General features: G+C 44.0%; 1 non-coding gene across 1 annotated transcript; it reads right to left on the bottom strand.

Annotated features, from left to right (window-relative positions):
- Positions 1-3,333: 3,333 nt before the first annotated feature.
- On the bottom strand, positions 3,334-3,408 carry TRNAS-GGA (transfer RNA serine (anticodon GGA)). The gene has a single exon. It is a non-coding gene; the product is annotated as a tRNA-Ser (tRNA).
- Between the last annotated feature and the right edge of the window lie 5,795 nt (positions 3,409-9,203).

The raw sequence follows: 9,203 nt of genomic DNA, 5'->3' as shown, positions 1-9,203 counted from the left end.
GGCCTTCGTCCTGCAGTGGACATAAAATATGCTGATGATGATGGTGACTTTATCAAAAAGCTACTAGTGCGCATTCTTGCCACTTACCTGCGTGAAATTTTTATATTTCTCGTGTAAATAAAAACAGCCTCTTCAGGCAATAGATCTAAACAAGCCGAATTGTTTTGTTCCTCATGCATTTCAAAAAGTTTCTTTTGGCCCTTTTCAATAAATTTACCAGTGAAGAACCCATTTCAGAAGAAACTTGTTTTTAAAAAAAGTTGCTCGCTCTCCCGCAATCGAGAGTAGTCGTAAGCATAAAATGGCAACCGGCAAAGCAGATTGGTTGGAGATGATACTAGCCACAGTCCTAAAATGTGTGCAGTCCACGTTAGCAACTGTACACCCGACCACAACACACCACGGCATGCTGTGCAGGGGTCCATACGGGCGCTGCATAGCTAAAAGAAGAAAACTGGCTGAAGGCGCCACGGCCTGCAGCGAGAGATGCTAGGGAGACAAAGCGCACTGGCCCAGCTAGAAGAAAATCGCCTGAAGTAGAAGTCATGTAGCGTGGCGCCATCTCTCGTGGTGACGCAAAACCCAGACCACGGAGCTCACGAACCGCTGTCGTTAGATAGAGCGCAGGCAACCCTGTCTCAGCGCCAGAAGATAACAATGAAGTGTATGGTGCCCTGTATCGGCCTTCTGAACGTCGCTGTTGAAAATGACAAATAAACCTTCAGCGCACTAGAAGTTACAGCTTGAGTGATACTGTGGGCAACCATTAGGAAGAAGTCGGAAGCAGCACGTTTTGTAACATGTTTGGGCCGTAACTGCTACAAAAACAAAGAGAGTTCCGGGAACACTCTTTGAGGGAGTAACTGCTTGTCCCATAATTCACTCTCTTTTCGAGAGTAGATCGATCCTCTGAGGGAGAGTAGGTCAACTCCTCCTGACAGAGTTTTGTTACTCCATTGAAAGGAAGTGCTAGTATTATTCTGCAGAGTGCTAATACTCTCCCACCAGGGGTAATAGTCCTCCCCCAGACCGAGCACTTCTACACCTCCATGCCGAGTGTTTGTACTCCTTCAGAACAGAGTGCTAGTACTCTTCCTAGTAGTGTGAAAGCACGATGCAGATCCATGGTCACGTTTGAAGGGATTCGCAACGCGCACATGTGGGGAATATTTGATTCCTTCATAAGCAGCTTCTGCCCTTATGCTTCGTGAATGGGATGTAATCTGTAGTGGCCGCGTTACTCAATTGAAACATTTTCACTCTTACACGGTAAAAATCTTTATTGATCAGTCACAAGACAAACTGAATAATAATTTGAGAAACATGCTGACAAACACATGAAATCAGGTTACAATGATGCCCATGAACTTTAGAACACATCTTGTAATAAAACATAAGTATATTTTTTAAATTTTCATCTGTATTAAAGTGTAGAAATGTCCTTTAATTTCAATTGGCTCCTTTTCAAAAATATGCAATGGAAAGTTAAACACTGAAGAAACGGGTGCAAACTCACAAAGTATTGACACTATGATAGAAGACAAATATGCGCCACATTACTGGCCAGCAAACGCATTTCTGGCACAAAACGCGTGCACTTATATGGCAGAGGTTACCAGATGAGCTGCTATGCATGGAGCTGGTAATGTAGATAAAATGTACAAGAAACTTTTTTCCGACGTGTGCAACATTCTAAGACAGCAGCTCATTTTATAACGTCTTGTATAGCGTATGGATGTTCTTGACTGAGTGTCAATTTAGAAATGTGTTGTATATTCTCATGTGAGGGTGCAGGTCTAGCTAGCTTTGCTACTATTTTATATAAAGTTATCTATGTACGGGCTGCATCCCCTTGTTCTAAGCGTGTCTTGTCGTAGTTCTGCAGCAATATCCAGCCCGGCCTCAAAGCAGTACAGAGGCGTATCATATTTCGCAGTTGAAGAAAAATTCATCCCGGACCAGGACAAATTTTTCTTCAACTGCGAGGCTTTTCTTTCGAGGAACCCGTATGGGTTTGCTTTGTAGCAATTGCTACGAACAGGTGGATGTCTGATTTTCCCTTTACGAATACATTCGCTTTACGTCTCATAAGCCTTATATTAAAGCGGAGCTTTCGATACAATTATTTCTAATGTTTGTGACGTTTACACAAAGGCCTCCTTGCATCTACGATGAGATAATCCTGGTGACCGTGCAATAGTAAACTGGGGTTCTCGCGGAGACGGCTCAATGAGAGGTGGGCTCATCACAGATAGTGTGTAATGCCCCGTCGCGTGGATGACATTTTCCACGCTTTCGCTGTTTCGCTTGGCAGGCATGCAATCACCATGCAGCAAAATGCGGTGGAGCAGATGAACAGTTTTAGTGCATAAAACTGATCGCTTCAAGAAAGCTTACATCCACATGAATTTTAATATGCTTTTTGGATCTTGATATAAGTTTTCATTCGGCAAAAATGCAAAAATATGTCGGAATTGCGTCTCTCACTTCACGAGAAAGTGCTATTCATCAGCCAAGCTTTATTGCAACGTTGGAGGCAGAATTTGCAATGCAATTGTTAGTAAAGTGCATCACGACGCAAACTTCGGCACATTATATTTGAATTTAGAGTGTTGGGAAAGTGGGTTATCAAATTTAAATGAGCAACTAATCAGATACCCAAATATGAATGGATGTTTATTTTGCTGAATAAACGGATACTTAGAGCAATTTTCTACAAGTGAACCGTCTCTTTATTTAGGAATTTGTCAAAGCACAGTACCGCATTTTCTCTGACAACATCCTATTAACCTGCAGCCACTGCGGAAGCCCGGATAGTGTCTCTGATAAATTCATGCGGCACGTGTGAAGATTGGTAGCTGGTATAGGAGTTTGTGAGTGGATATAAGAAAGCCCGACGTAACGGCGTTAAAGGCGCGCTAACTAGTCTCACCGGAAAAAGACGAAAGGGGAAGGCGCGAAGTCGAGCTCCAAACGACGCAGCTGTAACAGGTCACGTTGAAGTTGGGCGTATAGAATGATTTTAAAGTTTTGCTGGGGCCAAATGCAGTGTTGGGGCTATATATAATTGTGGTGTCTTATTTTTAAAATCCAAGTCACCGGGGGGCCATAATAAAGATACAAGAAGAAACCGTGATTTTCCCAATAAACCGCCAACACGCCAAAGAGCCCCATAGAAAAATTGCCCTTGCGAAATCTACCATGACCATGTTCTATTCCATTCCATTCCTTTGAATAAAGGGAAAATGAGACATCCACCCGTTTTGTAGCAATTGCTACAAAGGAACCCATCCGGGTTCCTCGAAAGAAAAGCCTCATAGTTGAAGAAAAATTTGTCCTGGTCCGGGACTCGAACCCGGGACCACCGCCTTTCCGGGGCAGCCGCTCTACCATCTGAGCTAACCAGGCGGCTAGCAGATGGTAGGGCGAAGTCGAATTTGTCGACAACACGAAGCAAAGGCAAGAGTCTGACGCAGCAGTTCTGCGGAAACCCGCAAGGTGGAGAGAAGCAATGAATAAAGGGAAAATGAGACATCCACCCGTTTTGTAGCAATTGCTACAAAACGGGTGGATGTCTCATTTTCCCTTTATTCATTGCTTCTCTCCACCTTGCGGGTTTCCGCAGAACTGCTGCGTCATTCCATTCCTTTATTTCAGCATTCAACTTTAAATGTACAAATGCTAGGACACGAGCAAAAAGCCGCTATTTTAAGCGGCTTGACAAATGCCCCTGCCCCTACAGTATTTGGCAGCAGACAGTTTGTGAACACTTTTCACGAAACAATACACCGGTACATAAAATATATCTTGAAAAACATGTCTAAGGGAATGATAACATGCGTTTTTGAAAACACACTATAACCAACTTTCTTTTTTTTTACCAGCAATACATGCCTTCTCTTAACAGAAAAATACAGATTTATGTAACGTGGTGAAACAACACATTTTTCCAATTACATAACAATATATAAAAGCACTTTCACATACAAGACAAATACAAAAACAATTCCATACTTAAGTCACAACCAAGAAAAGGAAATGCAAATACAATAGGCCTTCTCCGGTGATAGATCCTCCAATACACGGCAAGCACAAGGTGGTAATGAGTGTTGCGACAGTAAGCTGTGCCGATGTAGATGCGTGAATAAAGAGTGTTTAAGCCGACGTGCAGGGTCTGTCGTTATCGTCTTTCAGCAACTGAAGTTCTAAATGCCGGCACCGACGAACGCTCGGTGTCTGATAGGAGCATAACGCCTTGCCAACGCGTAAAACGGTCTGCTCTTGTTGGCAGATAGTTGAAACCACTGTTCTCATAAAATAATTGAACCGTGGGCCCTTTAAGATAAAACTATTCCAATATGTTTTGATTGTCCGGACGTCCGGACAATATGTCCGGACGTCAAATTTGCGTAACCGCCGAAGCAAGGATCAGGCGGTCACCCGCTGGGTTGTCTGAACATACCAATCAAACGCCCTCCTGTTAATAGGAGGTCACTTTTATTTGCTTGAAAAACGAATAGCATTGCCTACACTGAGTGGCCTGTCTTATCTAATTGGCTCACAAGAAGCGAGGAGCACGCATTAGTGGAAAGGGATTTGATGGAGCCGAGCCACTGCACTGAAAATCGATAGCCCGATGAAGAGGGTGGTGCCGCAGTTTGCGATTGGTTCGCTTTCCCTTACTTAGCTTGCCGTGGCTCGTCCACAATCGCGGCGGCATGCAACGGAACCTCAACAATGACACTAAAACGGATCCTCAGCAAAGAAGAGTTGGCAGAACGAGGTTGTAAATGTGCCGAACGTGCTCGAAAACGTTGAACGGCCACGCAAGAAGTTTTATTACACGGAAATAAAGCCACGCTCTCCGGCAGGTGCGAGAGCCGGTGCCTGAGCGATCGGCGGCAGCAATCTTTTATTTCTTTCGGAGCCTGCGGCTATTATGAAAAAAATTCGCTTTTGTTCGGTATATTAATGCAACTTTAACGCGTACACGTCACTTTGACGCGGTTAGTTCATGCGGGTTTGTGACGTCGCGTGAGAGGCAGGTGAAGAGGCTGCAGCCCGAAATTTTTTGACCTATAGCCGGGAGCTGTTGGCGAAAAGGCCTCGAATCAGAAATAACTATTTTTCTTTTGTTCGCTCAAATCATTCATAATCAGCGTGTACACGTCATATCAGATGGGGAGCTATCACGAATTTCGTGACGTCGCGTGACAGACAGGTGAAGTGCAAGTTGTCCGAAAAAGTTTTTGACCAATCGCGGAGGGCTGATTGCAGAATTGGAATAGAAAAGTTTGGAATAGTTTTACGTTATAGCGCCCCATGTCACTGGGCCGTATAGAAATGTCAGTCAACTGGCAGAAAGGTTTCTAGAACCATCATGTTGCTGGTCATTGAAACGCGTAATTAGAATTGTGCTCACTCTTCTCGCAAGCAGCTGCTACTGGAAACACAGCTGCGTATTATTGCCCTTTAACATTTTACTATTTCCGAGGGCATAGGTGGACGCACTTTTTGTTTTCATTACTTCGATAATTAAAGCTAATAGGGATTGCAACTTTAGTGAAGATTGCATTCTTGACAATTTAAATTGGGGAGTGGGTTCTCAGTAATAGCGAGTACTCCCATGGAGCTCGGAAAAGGGAGCAGGGACGGTCCAACGAGAGACGCAACGGAAAACGACAGCATGCGAAATGTCGCCAAAGGAAGGAAAACATAGGGTGACAACCTATTAAATGCTGGCACGAGATTAAAATATTTACGATAGATGACGAGCTCGGCAGACTCAAGAAGGGGATGATTCGGGACAATAGTCAAAGTCTTGGGCTTCCATTGCACTTATATCTGCTGACCATGCTGATAATGACCCCTTCCAGCTCACATTTATCTTTGCAGTACCATAATCATAGCTTCAATATGATGCCTACTTTCGCACTTACCGTCAACGGGTCGACATCGGAGGAAGCGCTGCAGGACACTTCACTTCCGGAAGCATGTTCTGTGGCATAGCAGGCCAGCATGGCAAAAAAGAGAAGTATGAGCAACATCTATCTTTTTCTGATGTTTAAGCGAGACGTATACTGCTCGAGTTGATTATGTGTTAACTCACGTACTTCAGGAAAATATATACGCCCAGCTCTGCGCATTATACTTTTTGCTGAGATGGCAGAGGTCATTTATACACTTCGGGAAAAGAAGAATATCTCTCAAACCAGAATGTCAAAACAGTGTTTTGCCTATGGCACACTTTAATAGAAAGAAAGGCGTCATTTACTCATGTACAGGAAAGCGTCATGTACGTCATCTACAGGAAATAAGCAAGGAAAAAAAACTAAATGAATTCGTCCACTGTAGCCAGATAACTGTAGCGAAAGGAATAGGTTCCACGATCTCCGCTATTCCCAGCTAGAAATGACACAGCCCTCATGTGCTCCTTTCAATAACCGTGAAATGCCGCAGTTGATTGCTCCCAATAACATTAAAATAACCTGTCTATCCTGGATGCTATTGGTTCGAAATGCCGTCAGCATGTACATTTTGTTGTGGCTGCGCAGCGCACAACTGAAAATCAGAATCAGAAAAATCAGAATACGGAGCACGAGAATGCAAGCTATTTTTATTTTTATCCTAAAATGAACGATAGAGATAAACATAAATAAGCATTACTCATTTACTGCACAATAGAAAGCAAAATAATGCCTGTATTGCAAACGTTCCCCTCTCAGCTCATGTTGTGTAACTTCCAACAGCCAGCATACTGTCGTCAAGCGTTTGTGCTAATGTAGAACCTTTATTTCTTCAAATATAAGTGGGCATTTAGCTAGTGTCTTTTGTCAAATCCTCCATGAAATGGCATGAAACACGTTTCGAACATCGAAAGCACGACCGATCTATAGATATTCTATCATGATCCATGCCAGTTAAAACGACTCAGTTGCATGCAGCAACTAATACACAATGTCGTACGATATATTCCTTGCTCACTCCTTGTCTCCTGCGTATGTCATCAACGACAATGTTATGAACGCGCCAAGCGAGCGAAGCTGGGGTGAGGCCTTATCGGGCAGTTATCGTAACGCACCACGTCAACTTAGTACGCACGGCTACTGCGAGAACATTCCCAGTAATACAAATATTGCTAATTTTGAGTAACACAAAAACACAAAATTGATGTCTATGATGTAAAAATCGTTGAAACATCACTTCAATTTTGCACTTCCTTTTTACAGTGACGCTTGTTTGCTAACAGCTAAGTTTTCGCCTTCATTGCGTGCAGTCTTGTAAGAGCGAAAACATTCGCTCCTTCGCTTGCGAATTGTGCATGTGCGGGCATCATCAACGTGTTCTCCTCCTTTTCTCCCTGAACACCGTGAAATCTTCAGCGCGAGAGCTTGGATGCCACCGTACATTTTTACCTTGCACATCGCATTGCTCGTTTTTCCAGCCTTTGTGACAGGCTAAGCTCTTAGCAGAAAGTACTACAGCGTGACGGGCGTCGACGGCGCCACAACGACAGCGATCAGACTACCAGAAAATCACAATTACGCCGCACTGACGATGGCGGGAAGATGACGGTGTGAAGAAAATGGTGTGCCGACAACTCAATGAAGATAGCGCGGCAAAGAGTGCGATGGTGCGATGCCGCCACCATGAGCACGAAGGCATGAGGATAGTTAAATCCCTGTGCAGCATGCACGGCAGTGGTTGTTTTCGTGGAGGCGACGTACTCCTATCGATGACGGAACCGCGGAAAGAACCAAAGCCCATGACACAACGTACGGAACACTGCTCGCAATACTCGCAACTTCCTTTGAAATTTTATCAACATCCGGGAGCCACGTTTTTATGAAGGCGTTTATTAGACTCGTACTTGTATACAATACTGGAAGTGTCACGAGCATCACAGAACACCTTTTGCAGCCCGACGAATATCTTTGTTCCCTTCGCCTGTGGAACGTTTAAGTCGTGGCGCACCCAAAGTTCTAAACGGTACTTCGGACACGCCATACGACTCTGAGTGTCAGACGATGGGCTGCCATTTTGAGTGCTTGCGTTCTTGTTGGCAGGGCGGATGAGAGAGGGAGAGAGAGAGAGAGAGAGGTTGGAAAAATGAGCAACGCAACGTACAATGTAAAGCTGTACGGTTCCATCGAAGCTTTCGTGTTGGAAATATGGCGGTGTATGCACACAGAAAGGGCGGTTGAATGCACGCAGGAAGTGTGAGCTTACTCGCTGTGAACACATTTTACAATTAAAATAGGAATATAATGCATGTATGAGTACAATTACAACATTTTCCAAAATTTTCTTTCTTTGTGTATCTACATGAAAACAGTCACATTTCCAATCATATCTGCAGGATAGCAAAGTGTTCAGCACAATATGTCGCGTTAAAAGATGAAGCACAACCATTACATTAAACATTCCTGCAGGAACCATGTGAGGCACTTATAACTCTCAAGTTTAATCTACAAGTTCGTGATTTACGGAGCAAAACGGGCAGAGACATGAAAAACGTAGGGAAGACTGAAGCGCTGTCTTTCAGCTAGGCGTGATTCGAAAGCCTGAAATATTTACGATCATGAAAGAAGGCCTGGTAGAAGGCTGGAAGGTCGATTGTGACGTTGGCGCTGATGTGCGACGCAGCTGTGGACATTAAAAGCGCTCCTGAGAACTACGTAGCGCGCGGGTGAATGTCAGATGGTTTAAGGTCAGATCGTCGTGCATGGAACGCAGCACGGAACTGCAGGAACTTTGGGGCACAAGAAGGAAAAAGCGGAGTCCACTCCGAGTAACTTGCTTAGCGACTAATACCGTCAAGAATAAAAAGAAAAGCTTACTAGTATTGTGATTGCAGGCAGCGACAAAAAGTAGTGCGAAGCTTGTCATTAGGCTGTTGCTACTCGAAAGAGCTAACGTTGGAAAATGCAGTGGCACTAGTGGGCAGACAAATGCCGAATGTGCCTTCATTGGGCTGCGGCATTTTCACAAGCACATGTCCAGGAATTATAGACATTCTCCTTCGGAACCTAACAGCAAACGCTCAAGTGTAACTCAAACGGAAACATTCTTTTTCAAAATTCTATTTCATAATATCGGCTGACGGTTAAAAAAGTTTCGATTGACTACAAGAGGGTAGCCCCTTCTAACAACATATGCATTTTGGCACTTGGAACATTGATGGTGCGTTAAAGCAGTTAAAG

This window comes from Dermacentor variabilis, chromosome 4, assembly GCF_050947875.1.
Source record: "Dermacentor variabilis isolate Ectoservices chromosome 4, ASM5094787v1, whole genome shotgun sequence".
Lineage (NCBI taxonomy): Eukaryota > Metazoa > Arthropoda > Arachnida > Ixodida > Ixodidae > Dermacentor > Dermacentor variabilis.
Note: the sequence above shows the minus strand (reverse complement) of the source record. Positions and strands in the feature narration are given on the sequence as shown.